Raw genomic sequence first — 18506 nt, 5'->3', positions numbered from 1 at the left:
TGAAAATCCATTTTTAAGGGACCGAAGGTGTGGTTGTAAAATGGGAGAAGGTCGGAACTATAGGACGGGTGGGGAAAGATCATGACTATAGTCGAGCAGTTAGAATATCTCCCACACAATGGTGATATTTTGAAACAGCAGCCATTGTCCAATTGTCCCTGACATGTTGGTCCCGTTCGACCGGCCTGCCGGAGTGGCCGAGCGGTTCTAGGCGATACAGTCTGGAACCGTGCGACCGCTACGGTCGCAGGATCGAATCCTGCTTCGGGCATGGATGTGTGTGATGTCCTTAGGTTAGTTAGGCTTAGGTAGTTCTAAGTTCTAGGGGACTGATGACCACACCAGTTAAGTCCCACAGTGCTCAGAGCCATCTGAACCATTTTGAACCTGTTCGGACGCATTTGGTAATGTCGTTATAGTTCACGTTTCCACGTTTGCCATACGGACGTCATACAGACACGAATGCTACGCTAATCCCTTGCCTACGTGTCGGTGCTTGTATACCCGCATCGGAGTCGCGCTACGTCCCATATAAGCTGCAGCAACGCCCTCAAACGCAAACTTTTCAATCACCCCTTAGTCATTTTCAGAAACTTCTTCCTCAAATTAAGGCCACTGTTAACCACTAGCAGTATTCTTTCTCTTGGCCACGAAAGCCGTCTTTGATCTCCGTTTTTTATGTCCTCATTGTTCCGTTCGTCAAGTGAAGTTTTGCTTCCAAGGTAGCTTCACATCGTCTGCTTGGGAGTCGACAACTTCGATGTTAAGTTTACAGCTAATCGCACTTCTGCTACCTCTCATCACTTTCGTTCCTCATCTACACCTAAACGATTACTGAATTAAGTACCTGGCGAAGGGTTCCTCGGACCACCTTCAAGCTATTTCTCTACCAGAATGAGATTTTCACTCTGCAGCGGAGTGTGTGCTGATATGGAGCTTTGAAAAGTTTAGTATCAGCGTACACTCCGCTGCAGAGTGAAAATCTCATTCTGGAAACATCACCCAGGTTGTGGCTAAACCATGTCTCCGCAATATCCTTTCTTTCAGGAGTGCTAGTTCTGCAAGGTTCGCAGGAGAGCTTCTGTAAAGTTTGGAAGGTAGGAGACGAGGTACTGGCAGAAGTAAAGCTGTGAGGACGGGGCGTGAGTCGTGCTTGGGTAGCTCAGTCGGTAGAGCACTACCCTCGCGAAAGGCAAAGGTCCCGAGTTCAATTCTCGGTCCGGCACACAGTTTTAATCTGCCAGGAAGTTTTATTTCTCTACCGTTCCACTCTCAAACGGCGCGAGGGAAAATCGAGCAGTTACATCTTCCTGTGCGACCTCTGATTAATCTTATTTCTCTTTCTTCATTTAGCAACGGCCTTGCCGCAGTGGATGCTCCGGCTCCCGTGATATCACCGAAGTTAAGCGCTGTCGGACGTGGCCGGCACTTGGATGGGTGACCGTCCAGGCCGCCACGCGCTGTTGCCATTTTTCGGGGCGCACTCAGCCTCGTGATGCCATTTGAGGAGCTACTCGACCGAATAGTAGCGGCTCTGGTCAAGAATGCCATCATAACGACCGGGAGAGCGGTGTGCTGACCCCGCGCCACACCTATCCACATCCTCTTTGAGGACGACACGGCGGTCGGATGGACCCGGCAGGCCACTCGTGGCCTGAACACGGAGTGCTTTTCTTTCTTCATTAGTTCATTAAATTCAACAGAACTTGCTGTTCTTCGTCACTTTCACTAATGAGAGTAATGTTATCGGCGAATATGATCCTTGATACTCCTTCACCGTGAACTTAGTGCACTCTTGATCTTTTGTTTTACTTCTGTCATTGCTTCTTCTAGGTACAAATTGAACAGTACGGGAAGAAGACAAAACCCTGTTTTACTCTCTTTTTAATCCGATCACTTCTTTGCTGATCCTCCATTCCCACTGTTTCCTCTCGGTCCTAGTGCATATTGTATATTACCTGCGTTTCCCTATAGCTATTTTCCCTCAGAAACTCTGATATCTTTTATAAGCCGACGTATTGTATGACCGTTTCTGCTACGTCTTGCTTACATTATCACGCACAACGTCAGAAGTGCCCTTCTGGTGCCCATACCGTTCTTAAAGCGAAACTGATCGTCGTGTCGGAGATAATCACTCTTATTCTCCATCCTTCCGTGTATTTTGTACAGTGCCGTGGAGAGGACAGCTGATGTCTCACAAGCGCAATCTCAGGACTGAATGGTAGGCTTATCGAAGGCCAGTACGAGAAACGGATTGCTGCTTTGTAGGGAAGCTAAGAAGATGTGGAAAGATGAAACTGAGAGAGCGAGTTTTCTGAAATGGGATACTTTTGCAAATATTCCTCAACTAATACCTGAGGAGCTCCTTTCGAAATACCGACAGAAATAAAGTCTTTCAGATTCGAAGCACGCTGCTTCGGGATGTATAGTGCCGAGGAAAATTCGATAAATTTCTAATTTGTCTGTCTCAGCTGCATCAATGTACAAATTATTGCACTACAGGGTAGCGGTTTCGGGTTGACTCGCGCAATGTCACGCGACACATCTTGTTATTCACCGTAACTAGAACTGTAAGAGATCTTATCAGAGAGAGCATTTGTTGTTCCCAGTTTGAATTTCTTGTACAGGGCTGTTCGTGCCTCTTGGCACCATATTGCACAACGAGTTACGGTTACTAACAAGATGTGTAGTCAGAGGACGGGTGAGTCAGCCCGAAACCGATGACCACTGCAGCGGTAAACTGTACATTCGTGCAGCTGAGACGGAGAAAATATAAGCTGATCACACTTTCCTCACAAGGGAACCTCCCCATCGCACCCCCCTCAGATTTAGTTATAAGTTGGCACAGTGGACAGGCCTTGAAAAACTGAACACAGGTCAATTGAGAAAACAGGAAGAAGTTGTGTGGAACTGTGAAAAAATAAGCAAAATATACAAACTGAGTAGTTCATGGCAAGATAGGCAACATTAAGGACAAGAGAAAGGGAAGAGCTCCGTGGTCTCGTGGTAACGTGAGCAGCTGCGGAACGAAAGTTCCTTGGTTCAAATCTTCCATCGAATGAAAAGTTTAATTTTTTATTTTCAGTTTATGTGACAAACTCTTACGTTTTCATCACTTTTTTGGGAGTGATTATCACATCCACAAGAAAACCTAAATCGGGCAAGGTAGAAGAATCTTTTTACCCATTCGCCAAGTGTACAAGTTAGGTGGGTCGACAACATATTCCTGTCACGTGACGCACATGCCGTCACCAGTGTCGTATAGAATATATCAGATGTGTTTTCCCGTGGAGGAATCGGTTGACCTATGACCTTGCGATCAAATGTTTTCGGTTCCCATTGGAGAGGCACGTCCTTTCGTCTACTAATCGCACGGTTTTGCGATGCGGTCGCAAAACACAGACACTAAACTTATTACAGTGAACAGAGATGTCAATGAACGAACGGACAGATAATAACTATGCAAAAATAAAGAAAGTAAAATTTTCAGTCGAGGGAAGACTTGAACCAAGGACCTCTCGTACTGCAGCTGCTCACGCTACCTCAGGACCACGGCGCTGCTATTCCCAAAGAGTCCACTATGTTGCCTATCTTGCCCATGGACTACTCAGTTTGTATATTTTGTTTATTTTTTCACAGTTCCACACAACTTCTTCCTGTTTTCTCAATTGATCTGTGTTCAGTTTATCAAGGCCTATCCACTGTGCCAACTTATAACTAAATCTGAGGGGGGTGCGATGGGGAGGTTCCCTTGTCAGAAATGAAGTCGGTCGCAACTGGTAATAACGACATCGAAGCCGGGAAGCGCTACGATGAACAAGTGTGTGGACTGCCCTAGCCTCCTTCCTTCTTCCAGCTATTGTCCACATTAAACAATGCCCAGTCCAAGTAATTAATAAGAAAAGTCTTTTATGAAGATTTGAGAGGAGCGAAGATTACAATACACTTTCAAGTTTACTTAGCTTGTCATGGCTCTTGTTCTTCTTGTCTATGGGTCTCATTCTTGAAGCTGAAAATGTAATATCAAGTCTTCACGGTTGGTTTGAAGTAAATAAATTCGAAAATTGTTGTTGCAGAATTTTTTTTGCGCAAGTATATTTTGCACTGATTTTACCACATTTTAGTATATCATTCAGTATTTTGATTTTTCACATTAACGAATCCGAAATTATATTGTTCCCCCCTATTATACAAAAATACGTCTGATCACATCAGAGGCAAGCTTACGACTCTGACACTTTGTGGAAATAAAAATATTCCAAAGGGTTCACAATTTGTCTTAGCAAATGAATTCCTACTAGTTTTCGTTACACTATTAATTTCGATTGTTATTTCATAAATGAATCCAGTAATAAACATAGTAAACAGTATGGGAGTGTGTAATTAATACTAGAAATTTTAAGAGTGCAAATAATTCGTTAATTCAAATGTTTCTAAATAATTAATTTTAACTGTACATTCAGAACTAGTACTTATCGATTATAACATCGAGACTAAAACACTTTATAAAGTAGTTCCTTTTCATGAATTTTAGCTTGAAATGTAACATACTGTGCATAAAATTATATGAAAGTTTTCAGAAAAGCAACTGAGATAATATTGACCTGTTAAAAATTCTAAAAATACTATTGGTATCGAAAACTACTGTTGAGAGAAAGTAATGCTAGAGAAGGATGTCCGTTTATAATGTATATGGTGTCGCAGAAAAGTATGACATATTTTGAGAGGTGGTAAAATGCAGAAAAACGAGAAAAGAAAGTCCAGTAAACATGGGCTCTGAAATGCATAACGTAAGAGCTACGAGACTGATCACCTTTGCTGGGGAAAAAGAGACTCTTATGCTATCTGTCGGTGCTGTATACTAAACTGTAGACTGTGCTGCCTTCTGCAACGTCTGTATATAACTGAGACTGAAACTTCAATGGACGCTGTGAATAGATCTGTGAGCTGAAGTTACTGAGTTGAATTCCTTTACATACTATTCAATACCAATAACATTCGCTACTGCGAAACGTATCTTTTCTCTGCGAGGTTTTTTTGCTATTACGAACGACGTGCAGAATGTGGTAAACAAAGTCAAACTCATTATTGTGTTAATATGTCAAAAACCCGCCTCAGTTGCGAAATGTTACTGGTCTTTACCTAGGTTTCAGCCAATCTAGCCTTCTTCAGAGGCATAAAATAAACAAATACATTCCGGAATAAGGCACGGCATGTATTAGTTGAGTTTAGTTTACGCTTCTGAAAAAGGCTAGATTACTCTAGCTGAAACCTGGGTGTAGACCAGTAACATTTCGCAACTGAGGCGGATTTTTGACGTGTTACTTTGTGACAGTTGCTGACAGGGCTGCAACATGTTAAAAATTCTTACATTATTGTGTTATTGTCAAACATACCAGCTTCTAGTGTGCAAAAGAGTGTTAAATACGGTGTGAACCTAAGCACAAAAAAATATCCTCATAATATTTTTTTTCTGCCATCTTTTTTATACCTTTAAGAACGCTCTCGGCTGAAGAGCGGAGTATTGTACCGCTAACTGCCCACCTGCCGCCCATATGGGGCGTGTGGGATGAAATAACAATAAAGGAAAAAACAGAAACGTAAACATCAAGGTACGGTACAGATTAGTCTGTTAATACGACGTTTATTTCGCTTTCACATTCGTTACTTTCGTCAGCTGACAACAACAGAGGACTGCGTCCTCGTTTGTTTACTACGTTCTGTAGGTCGATCGTAATAGCAAGTACTCGTAACTGTTAAGGTCTCTACATGACACCATGTGTCAAAATATGGAATACTCTTTTTAAAAACAATCCTGTATATGACACCACCTTTGGAAAAACGATTCTTGACAGCAAAATCTCCTCCATATAAAAATCAACATGGATCCTGCAAACAGGTCTTGTGAATCTCAGATTGCTCTGTTCGTCCACGACATCCAGAGGCCTGCCAATACAGGCTCCCACGCTGATGCCGCGTTCCTCGACTTCCGAAAACTCACTGGACAAAATGCGAGCTTTCTGAGTATCGGACCAGATCAGAGACTGGATATACAACTCCCTTGCACATACGTCCCCACACGTCGATCTTTACGGAACAAAATCGACTTCCGGAGTACTTCAAGTTAGTGTTATAGGACCGCTGCTATTTACAGTTCAAACACCGCGCAGCCACATTAACGAGACCAGCTGTCAAAAGCCTTTTGCAGTGCGAACCGAATCCGAAAATGGCAGAAAACCCAAAGATATTCTGGTCGTATGTGAAGCATGTTAGCGGCAAGAAAAAAATCAATGCCTTCTCTGTGCAATAGCAATGGAGATACTATCGACGACAGTGCTGCCAAAGCAGAGTTACTAAACACAGCCTTCCGAAATGCGTTCACAAAAAAAGACGAAGTAAATATTCCAGAATTCGAATCGAGAACAGCTGCCAACATGAGTAACGTAGAAGTAAATGTCCTCGGAGTAGTGAAAACGAAGCAAGTCTTCTGGTCCAGACTGTATACCAATTAGGTTCCTTTCGGAGTATGCTGATGCATAGCTCCATACCTAACAATCATATACAACCGTTCGCTCGACGAAAGATCCGTACCCAAAGACTGGAAAGATGCGCAGGTCACACCAATATTCAAGAAAGGTAGTAGGAGTAATCCACTAAATTATAGGCCCATATTGTTAACGTCGACATACAGCGGGAGTTTTGAACATATATTGTGTTCGAACGTTATGAATTACCTCGAAGAGAACAGTCTATTGACTCATAGTCAACACGGATCTAGAAAACATCGTTCTTGTGAAACACAACTAGCTCTTTATTCACATGAAGAGCTGAGTGCTATTGACAAGGGATTTCAGATCGATTCCGTATTTCTGTATTTCCGGAAGGCTTTTGACACTGTACCACACAAGCGGCTTGTAGTGAAATTGCGTGCTTATGGAATCTCGTCTCAGTTATGTGACTGGATTTGTGATTTGCTGTCAGAGACATCACAGTTCGTAGTAATTGACGGAAAGTCGTCGAGTAAAACAGAAGTGATATCTGGCGTTCCCCAAGGTAGTGCTACAGGCCCTTCGCTGTTCCTTATCTATATAAACGATTTGGGAGACAATCTGAGCAGCCGTCTTAGGTTGTTTGCAGATGACGCTGTCGTTTATCGACTAATAAAGTGATCAGAAGATCAAAACAAACCGCAAAACGATTTAGAAAAAAATATCTGAATGGTGCAAAAAGTGGCAGTTGACCGTAAATATCGAAAAGTGTGAGGTCATCGACAAGAGTGCTAAAAGGAACTCGTTAAACTTCGGTTACACGATAATCAGTCGAATCTAAAAGCCATAAATTCAACTAAATACCTAGGTATTACAATTACGAACAACTTGAATTGGAAGGAACACACAGAAAATGTCGTGGGGAAGGCTAACCAAAGACTGCGTTTTACTGGCAGGACACTTAGAAAATGTAACAGACCTACAAAGGAGACTGCCTACGCTACGCTTGTCCGTTCTCCTTTAGAATACTGCTGCGCGGTGTGGTATCCTTACCAGATAGGACTGACGGAGTACATCGAAAAAGTTCAAAGAAGGGCAGCACGTTTTGTATTATCCCGAAATATGGGAGAGAGTGTCACAGAAATGATACAGGATTTGGGCTGGACATCTTTAAAAGAAAGGCGTTTTTCGTTCTACCGGAATCTTCTTACGAAATTGCAATCACCAACTTTCTTCTCCGAATGCGATAATATTTTGTTGACACCGACCTACATAGGGAGGAACGATCACCACGATAAAATAAGGGAAATCAGAGCTCGTACGGAAAGATATAGGTCTTCGTTCTTTCCGTGACTTATAGGAGATTGGAACAATAAAGAATTGCGAAGGTTGTTCGATGAAGCCTCTGCCAGGCACCCGAATGTGATTTGCTAAGTATCCATGTAGATGTCGATGAAACGTTCAGGAATAATGTCAGTGAGGTTTCTGTAAGGTACCGACAGGGATGTGGAATCTGCCAATACGAGTGCCATGGACAGCTGCGATCGAGGTGATCCCACTGTTTCTCGAGCCGGGGAGTTTCGTGGCCATGCGAGCACGGTGAAGTCATCCTGGTGCTCTCCAAACCACGCAAGTACAATGCGAGCTGTGTGACACGTTGCATTGTCGTGCTGGTAAATGCCTTCGTGCAGAGGAGAAATACACTCAGAGGGCCATAGACACGGGTTGCCAGGTAGATGCCGTGTTTCTTGACTTCCACAAGGCGTTCGATACAGTTCCCCACAGTCGTTTAATGAACAAAGAAAGAGCATATGAACTATCAGACCTATTGTGTCACTGGATTGAAGAGTTCCTAGATAACAGAACGCAGCATGTCATTCTCAATGGAGAGAAGTCTTCCGAAGTAAGAGTGATTTCAGGTGTGTCGCAGAGGAGTGTCGTAGGACCGTTGCTATTCACAACATACATAAATTACCTTGTGGATAACATCGGACGTTCACTGAGGCTTTTTGCGGATGATGCTGTGGTGTATCGAGAGGCTGTAACAATGGAAAATTGTACTGAAATGCAGGAGGATCTGCAGCGAATTGACGCATGGTGCAGGGAATGGCAATTGAATCTCAATGTAGACAAGTGTAATGTGCTGCGAATACACAGAAAGATAGATCCTTTATCATTTAGCTACAAAATAGCAGGTCAGCAACTGGAAGCAGTTAATACCATAAATTATCTGGGAGTACGCATTAGGAGTGATTTAAAATGGAATGATCATATAAAGTTGATCGTCGGTAAAGCAGATGCCAGACTGAGATTCATTGGAAGAATCCTAAGGAAATGCAATCCGAAAACAAAGGAAGTAGGTTACAGTACGCTTGTTCGCCCACTGCTTGAATACTGCTCAGCAGTGTGGGATCCGTACCAGATAGGGTTGATAGAAGAGATAGAGGAGATCCAACGGAGAGCAGCGCGCTTCGTTACAGGATCATTTAGTAATCGCGAAAGCGTTACGGAGATGGTAGATAGACTCCAGTGGAAGACCCTGCAGGAGAGACGCTCAGTAGCTCGGTACGGGGTTTTGTTGAAGTTTCGAGAACATACCTTCACCGAGGAGTCAAGCAGTATCTTGCTCCCTCATACGTATATCTCGCGAAGAGACCACGAGGATAAAATCAGAGAGATTAGAGCCCACACAGAGGCATACCGACAATCTTTCTTCCCACGAACAATAAGAGACTGGAATAGAAGGGAGAACCGATAGAGGTACTCAAGGTGCCCTCCGCCACACACCGTCAGGTGGCTTACGGAGTATAGATATAGACGTAGAAACTCCATGTGGGGGTCAACGTGGTCCCCGAGGATAGGTGCATACCTGTGTTGATCCATTGTGGCTTCCAGGATGATAACGCCAGCGAATACCACAGAAACATTCCTCAGACCACAACACATGCAAGGTGTTTGCTTTCAGATGTTTCACGCCGTACACGCCAACAGATATCCGACGGAGAATGAAACGTGACTAATCACCTGCTGGCACACCGTGGACGTCCGGTTGCGATATTGTCGTGCAGATTCCAACCTGCCTCGCCGATTTGTTTGTTTATTCGCATGGCTAGGACCCCCCGTCGGGCAGACCGTTCACCGGGTGCAGGTTCAATCTGACGCCACTTCGGCGAGCTGCAGTCGATGAGGATGATGGGTCGATAATGAAGACAGCACAACATCCAGTCCCCGGGTGGAGGAAATACCTCGACCCAGCCGGGAATCGATCTCAGGCCCGGAGGATTGACAATCCGTCACGCTGGCCATTCAGCTACCGGGGACGGACTCCTCCCCGATGAAGGCCCGTACACTGCAACGCTCGCTCAACGGTAGTTGAAGAGACCCTGTTGGTAGCCCCATGGTTCGTCTGGGCGGTCCGCTGCTCAGGAGTCGCACGTCCATTCGCTCGTACACATCTCCCTAGCCGCCGGCCACCTCAGTCTTCTGTGGTCGATGGTGTACCACAACTGCGCAGCGCCGGTTTCGAATAGCGCTATTTTGCCTAGCGCGGTATACTTTCACCACGACAACACGCGAATAGTTTACACACTTAGCCGTTTCGAAAATGCTTCCACCCTTGGCTCGAAAGCCAATGATCATACGCCCTTTTGGACGAGAGATAAATTACTCCATTTCCGTATTACGACTGCGCAGTATTCCGCTTCCCCTCGTCCCACTTATTATACCCTCCACTGCTAGTGCTGCCACCTGTTTTATGTGAGCGATGTCTGCACGTTAACGTCGAACGCAGGCACTTGTCTCATTAATGTGACTGGACCGTGTATACGAGGTGTGGCTAGAAAAAAACCGGACTGGTACTGGTGAAACAATAAAACGAATGCAATAAGGCTGAAAGTCGCGTGGCCTGTCACGTGACTCTCGCTCCGCCTACTGCTCGAGTTTCATCTGCCTCCTGCACTCAGTCTGCCCGTGGCGTCTGTTTTAAGTAGTTGACGTTTTGTCTGTGCGTCGGAAAATGTTGAGTGTACAGAAAGAACAGCGTGTTAACACCAAATTTTGTTTCAAACTAGGAAAATCTGCAAGTGAAACGTTTGTAATGTTACAACAGGTGTACGGCGATGATTGTTTATCGCGAACACAAGTGTTTGAGTGGTTTAAACGATTTAAAGATGGCCGCGAAGACACCAGTGATGACACTCGCACTGGCAGACCATTGTCAGCAAAAACTGATGCAAACATTGAAAAAATCGGTAAACTTGTTCGACAAGATCGCCGTTTAACAATCAGAGCAGTGTCTGAGTTAACAGGAGTTGACAAGGAAAGTGTTAGGCAGATTCTTCATGAAAGTTTCAACATGAACAAAGTGTGTTCAAAAATGGTTCCAAAGTGTCTCACAATTGAACAGAAGGAACGCCGAAGAATGATTTGTTCTGACATCCTGGAAAACATTGAAAGTGATCGCACCTTCTTACAAAATGTTATTACTTGCGATGAATCGTGGTTTTTTACTTACGATCCCGAAACTAAACGCCAATCGATGCATTGGAAAACTCTCGGTTCTCCACGACAAAAAAAAAAGCACGAATGTCAAAATCGAAATTCAAGGCAATGATGATTGTTTTTTTTGACATCAAAGGGATTGTGCACATTGATTGGGTACCAGAGGGACAAACAGTGAATCAGCATTACTACATTAGCGTCCTGGCTACCCTACATGAGCGAGTACGGAGAAAACGGAACGATTTGTGGAGAAAAAAGTCATGGATCCTTCACCAAGACAATGCCCCAGCTCACAGTGCGTTGTCAGTGAAGACGTTTTTGGCAAAACACAACATTCCCATCTTAGATCATCCACCCTACTCACCTGATTTGGCCCCCTGTGACTTTTTTCTTTTCCCTAAAGTCAAGTCAGCTTTGAAAGGAACTAGATTTGAGACTGTTGAAGCAGTAAAAGAAAAAGCGACGGAAGTAATGTATGAACTTACCGAAAATGATCTGCAGCATTGCTATGAACAGTGGAAAATTCGTATGGAGCGGTGTAGAGACCGAGGAGGAGAGTGCATTGAAGGAGATAACATGAAATTGTAAATAATTGTAAATAAATGTTTTTTCCAGTATCAGTCCGGTTTTTTTCTAGCCGCACCTCGTAAATGACGTAAGCCGGCCGGTGTGGCCGTGCGGTTCTAGGCGCTTCAGTCTGGAACCGCGTGACCGCTACGGTCGCAGGTTCGAATCCTGCCTCGGGCATGGATGTGTGTGATGTCCTTAGGTTAGTTAGGTTTAATTAGTTCTAAGTTCTAGGCGACTGATGACCTCAGAAGTTAAGTCGCATAGCGCTCAGAGCCATTTGAACCATTTTTAAATGACGTAACATCATTTTCAAGTTTCTTCAATTTACCCTCAATCCATATTTTCTTCTAATTACCATGTTCATTTCATTCAACAGATAATTCTTCTTCACTTTCAATGAGGACACTAATCTCATCAGCGAATCTTATCAATCCTTCCACCTTCAGTTTTAATTCTACTCTTGAAGCTTTCTTTTATTTTTGTCATTCCTTCTTCGATGTACAGATTGAACAGTAGGGGCGAAAGACTACATCTCTGCCTATATTCCTGCACTTCCACTCTTACTGTTCCCTCTTGGTTCTCCTACATATCACATATTACCTGTCTTTCTCTGTACCTTACCCCTACTATTTTTAGAATTTCGAACATCTTGGACCATTTTACATTGTGGAACGCCTCTCCCAAGACGTCAAATCCTACGAACGTGTCTTGATATTTCTTCTGTGTTGCTTGCCACTATCACCTGCAATGTCACAGCTGCTTCTCCGGTGCCTTTACGTTTCCTAAAGCCAAACTGATCGTCACCTAATACGTCCTCATTGTTCTTTTCCATTCTTCTGCATACTCGTACTATTCTTGCCAGCAACTTGAATGTATGACCTGCTAAGATGACTGTGGGATAATTCTCAGCTAAGATGACTGTGGGATAATTCTCACACTAGTCGGCTCTTGCTCTCTTCGGAATTGTTTGGATGATGTTTTCCCGAAAGTATGATAGCATGTCACCACTCTGACGCATTCTACACATCAGCAAGACTAGTCATTTTGTTGCCAATTGCACCAATTATTTTAGAAATTCCGATGAAAAATGTTGTCTGTTCCTTCTGTCTTATTTGATTTTAAGTTCTTTAAAGCCCTTTTAAATTCCTACTCTAATACTGATCCCCTATCTCTTCCATATCGACTCCCATTTCTGCTTCTATCACGTCATGAGACAAGTGCTCCACTCCTAGCCGGCCGGAGTGGCCGAGCGGTTCTAGGCGCTTCAGTCTGGAACCGCGCGACCGCTACGGTCGCAGGTTCGAATCCTTCCTCGAGCATGGATGTGTGTGATGTCCTTAGGTTAGTTAGGTTTAAGTATTTCTGCGTTCTAGGGGACTGATGACCTCAGATGGTAAGTCCCATAGTGCTCAGAGCCATTTCAACCATTTTTGCTGCACTCCTAGTGGCATTCAATGTATTCATTCCACCTACTCCCTCACTCCTCTGCATTTAACAGTGGAGTTCCCATTCCACTGTTAATGTTATCGCCCTCGCTTTTCACTTCACCGAAGATTGTTTTGAATTTTCTGTAAGGTGAGTCAGACTTTCCGACAGTCATTTTTCGATTTCTTGACATTTTTCATGCAGCCATTTCGCCTTAGCATCGCTGCACTAATTTCGGTCCTAAGTGTGTTGTATTTCTGTATTCCTGAATTTTCACAAATACTTTTGTACATTTTTCGATCAACTCAAGTATTTCTTCTGTTATCCATGGTTTCCTCGCTGTTACCTTCTTTCTACCTAAATTTTACGTTTCATCTTCTATGACTGTTCTTTTCAGAGATGTCCATTTCTCTTCAAGCGAACTGCCTACTGACATTCATTATCGTAGTGTTTTAGCCTCAGAGAACTTCAAACGTGAAAATATCTAACATTTTCATAAAAGGAGAAAGCGATTGTACGCAGATAATCGACTGCAAAATTATAAAAATTTTAAAAACTCTGTATAAAACTTTTTAAATCTTTCAAAAATTTTCTATATATCATCACAGTCGCATTTACGTTAAAAAATTATTTGTAAAGTGATGACCAGGTTCGGTAGCTTAACAACCATCTTCAGATCACATGATTATAAATGCACTCGTAGTGTACAAGACCGATGCATTGTACATAACGCTCCTACTTTAAATCTACAGGCAAAATATGCTATGTACGGCCACGTTATCTATGAGCGTAGGGGGAACGATGCGAGAAACCCGCACCGGCGTACTAGGCAAGGTCCTAATGGATGTGGTTTGCCGTTGTCTTCCTCCGACCCTAATGGGGATGAATGATGATGATGAAGACGACACAACAGCATCCAGTCATCTCGGGGCAAGTGAAAATCCCTGACCCCGCCTGGAATCGAACCCGGGACCCCGTGCTCGGGAAGCGAGAACGCTACCCCGAGACCACGAACGGCGGACGTATCTACGACAGCTCACTATTTATATAGCACGTTTTACATGGATATTTAAAATTAGAAGATTATGGATGATGCTACTGTCTTGTACAATGCGAGTGCATTTATAATCATGTGATCTGAAGATGATTGTCAAGCCACCGAAACTGGTCCTCATTTTGTAAATAATTTTTTTAACGTCAAATGCGATAGAGACGAAATACAGAAAAATTTTGAAAATTTTAAAAAGTTTTAAAAATCTTTCAGTCAGCGTCTCCGTGTCACGTTTCTTTGCACATTGTTTCTTCGTGAGTACCCTCTTGAACTTCAGCCTACTCTTCGTTGCAAGAAACAAGTACGTCGAGTTTGGAGGAAATGCACCTCTTTGTTAACGACAGCGAGAATAAACAGTAAATCTGACGCTACTGGTAGTGTATTGCGTGTAAATGGAGCGGGTAGGCCTAGAACTATGCGTACCGGTAACAGAACTTGCGTGTTTGAAGCACATCCGCTGGAAAGCTGAAAAACTCAAAGGCGTATGTCTAGAGAACTGAATATTTCACGCACAGCACTGCAGACAATAATGAAGGATCTGAAACTATAGCCATACCATCGAGAAATGATACGGACAGGCGCTTGGCGTTTGCAGATAAATGGCTGGTGTTAGCCGTACGTTGTCTTCGTACCTTTTTTACTGATTCTAGGCCCGGTTTATTTAGCTTCGTACCGTATTATGTCTTGCTTGTTTTCAATTCTGTGCAGTGATACCGATGCGCAGAGGACGTGTTCACGTAAAGCTAAGTATTTTTTTTAATTTTTAAGTGTCCTTCCTGATCAGAAAATTCCAACTCTGTCCCAATCCTCTTTCTAGCTTCGTCTTAGGTTGAATTTCTGCTGTGTTTGGTGAGGGAGGGTAGTCCGATGTGACCGAGCGGTTCTAGGCACTTCAGTCTGCTACGGTCGCAGGTTCGAATCCTTCCTCGGCCATGGATGTGTGTGATGTCCTTAGGTTGGATAGGTTTAAGTAGTTCTAAGTTCTAAGGGACTGATGACCTCAGATGTTAAGTCCCATAGTGCTCAGAGCCATTTGAATCATTTTTTTTTTTTTGTGACTGAGTACAAGGAGGTCCCGTTAGCTTTCGTGGCGCTATTGTGGAATGGACAGGCCAAAAAAACCTGTAGAAGCGCCCCCAAGGACACGTCCCTGAGTGGCTTATGTGGCTCATAGGTCGTACGTCGATGGAGAAAGGGACCTTCCCACCAAATTTTAGGAGAGTCGTTTCACTGGATCGTCAGATTCCTCGGCAGAAGGGCGCCAAATAAGGTGTATCGCTACACACTCTTCCCGGAGTCTGATTGGTCTATACCATCGGACAGAAAACTGGGTTGTGAGGACTGCGAAAAAACGCGGGAAAGATGGCGGCTTGGTCGATGGTTGGCTTTGGGGACGCGAGGAGGACAGCCTTAATAGCTGTGGGGGCGGTGAAAATGCAGTCAGATATTTGGGTAATTGTATAAAGTTGAGTCAGATTACGTTGGGAAGTTATAGAGATTACGAAGAATAATTTCGTTGATGGGAATGGTCAGGTAAGAGCTCGGGAGTTTCTTTCTTTCTTTCTCGGGCCTTTGTCCGGCTCCAACGCAGGGTTGGCTCTGTTACGGCGGATTTGGCAGTGTTAATTGCAGAGGGTGGCCGGATACCCTTCCTGCCGCCACCCCGAACCCCCCGGGATGGAAGTAGTGTACCCCAGCTGTCTGGTGTAAGCCATGAAATAGTGCGAACGTTTTCAAATGTCTGCGAGTCGTCTAACTGAGGCGGAACTAGGGTTCCAGCCCGGTATTCACCTACCGGGATGTGGAAAACCTCCTAAAAACCACATCCAGACTGGCCGGCATACCGGCCCTCGTCGTTAATACGCCGAGGCCGGGGCCGGCGCGCCAACCCGAGTCCAGGAAGCAGCGCGTTAGTGCTCTCAGATACCCTGGCGGATAGGTACAGGGTGTTTCAAAAATGACCGGTATATTTGAAACGGCAATAAAAACTAAACGAGCAGCGATAGAAATACACCGTTTGTTGCAATATGCTTGGGACAACAGTACATTTTCAGGCGGTCAAACTTTCGAAATTACAGTAGTTACAATTTTCAACAACAGATGGCGCTGCAAGTGATGTGAAAGATATAGAAGACACCGCAGTCTGTGGGTGCGCCATTCTGTACGTCGTCTTTCTGCTGTAAGCATGTGCTGTTCACAACGTGCAAGTGTGCTGTGGACAACATGGTTCATTCCTTAGAACAGGGGATTTTTCTGGTGATGGAATTCCACCGCCTAGAACACAGTGTTGTTGCAACAAGACGAAGTTTCCAGCGGAGGTTTAATGTAACCAAAGGACCGAAAAGCGATACAATAAAGGATCTGTTTGAAAAATTTCAATGGACTGGGAACGTGACGGATGAACGTGCTGGAAAGGTAGGGCGACCGCGTGCGGCAACCACAGAGGGCAACGCGCAGCTAGTGCAGCAGGTGATCCAACAGCGGCCTCGGGTTTCCGTTCGCTGTGTTGCAGCTGCGGTCCAAATGACGCCAACGTCCACGTATCGTCTCATGCGCCAGAGTTTACACCTCTATCCGTACAAAATTCAAACGCGGCAACCCCTCAGCGCCGCTACCATTGCTGCACGAGAGACATTCGCTAACGATATGGTGCACAGGATTGATGACGGCGATATGCATGTGGGCAGCATTTGGTTTACTGACGAAGCTTATTTTTACCTGGACGGCTTCGTCAATAAACAGAACTGGCGCATATGGGGAACCGAAAAGCCCCATGTTGCAGTCCCATCGTCCCTGCATCCTCAAAAAGTACTGGTCTAGGCCGCCATTTCTTCCAAAGGAATCGTTGGCCCATTTTTCAGATCCGAAACGATTACTGCATCTCGCTATGTGGACATTCTTCGTGAATTTGTGGCCTCCCTATTCGCCAGACATGAACCCCTGTGACTTCTTTCTGTGGGGACACTTGAAAGACCAGGTGTACCGCCAGAATCCAGAAACAATTGAACAGCTGAAGCAGTACATCTCATCTGCATGTGAAGTTTACAGCTTGAACATTTAGCTACTTTTCGACATGATCACCATTTCTGTCGATGCATTTTTGTAGACGCTGTAGCAGGTTTTGTACGCCCATGACATACCATCTGTTCAGAAAGTTATTAATCTCTTCTCTCACCTCGTCGTCGGAGCTGAATCGCTTTCCTGCGAAATGTTCCTTTAACCTAGGGAACAGGTGGTAGTCACTGGGCGCCAAGTCAGGACTATAGGGTGGGTGGGTGATTATGTCCCACTGAAACTGTTGCAGGAGAGCAACGTATTTGCCTAGCGATGTGTGGCCGAGCGTTGTCATGGAGAATGTGCACACCCTTGCTCAACATTCCCCTTCTCCGGTTCTGAATTGCCCGTTTGAGTTTTTTCAGAGTCTCACAGTACCTGTCAGCGTTAATTGGGGTCCCAGTGGGCATAAAGTCGACCAACAATACCCCTTTCCGATTCCAAAAAAACGGTTGTCATGAATTTACCGGCAGACTTTGTTTGTTTGAATTTCCGCGGCTTTGGCGAAGAAGCATGCCGCTACTGGCGTGATTGTTGCTCGGTCTGAGGTGTAAAGTGGTATGCCCAGGTTTCGTCACCCGTGACAATTGAGTCCAGAAAGTTGTCCTGTTCGGTTGGAAGGCGGTGAAGAAATGCGCGGGAAGCATCGACTCGTTGCCACATGTGGTCCTCAGTCAGCATGCGTGGCGCCCATCTTCCGCTAGTTCAATGTTTCCGTTAAAATTCTGTGAGCGGTGCTTCGGGGAACCCCAGGAACCAACGTGCAGAGATCATCCAGGATGATCCACCGATCTTCACGCATGCTTTGCTCAAACTTCAACACTGTCTCCTCAGTAATTGACGGTCTTCCGCTCCTTTATTCGTCGTGAATTTCGGTCCGACCACCTGCAAATTCTCTGCACCACTTACGAAAATTTTGACATCCATACACGAGTCACCATACACTTCCGTCAGTTGGCGATGGAATTCAATCGCCGCAGTGCTTTCTGCGTTCAAAAACCGGATAACTGCGCTCAATTCGCACTTGGCGGTAACATCCAACGAGAGCTCCATTCTCAACGGCTGCCAAGCCAAGACTGAGCGCCTCAGCCCGGCGTGCGCATGGTTACACACAGCGCGTGAGGCACTCTTCATAACAGCGTGACCAACTGCCACACAAACAGAGTTGTGTAGTTATAAAAAAAATAGGAGACCTTACTTTTGGGATTGCCCTCGTACATCTGCAAATCATATTTAAGTTCCTGGCAGAGGGTTCATCGAACGACGTTTTCGATAATTCTCTATTATTCCACTCTCCAAAAGCACACTAAAAATACGGACGCCTATCTCTTTCCATGCGAGCTCTGAATTCCGTTATTTTATTATGAGGATCGTTTCTCCCTATGTAGTTCGGCGTCAATAAAATGTTTTCGCATTCG

The sequence above is a fragment of the Schistocerca americana genome, chromosome 11 (genome assembly GCF_021461395.2).
Source record: "Schistocerca americana isolate TAMUIC-IGC-003095 chromosome 11, iqSchAmer2.1, whole genome shotgun sequence".
In the NCBI taxonomy this organism is placed as follows: domain Eukaryota; kingdom Metazoa; phylum Arthropoda; class Insecta; order Orthoptera; family Acrididae; genus Schistocerca; species Schistocerca americana.
The sequence above is the reverse complement of the archived record's forward strand: the minus strand, read 5'-3'. Positions refer to the sequence as shown.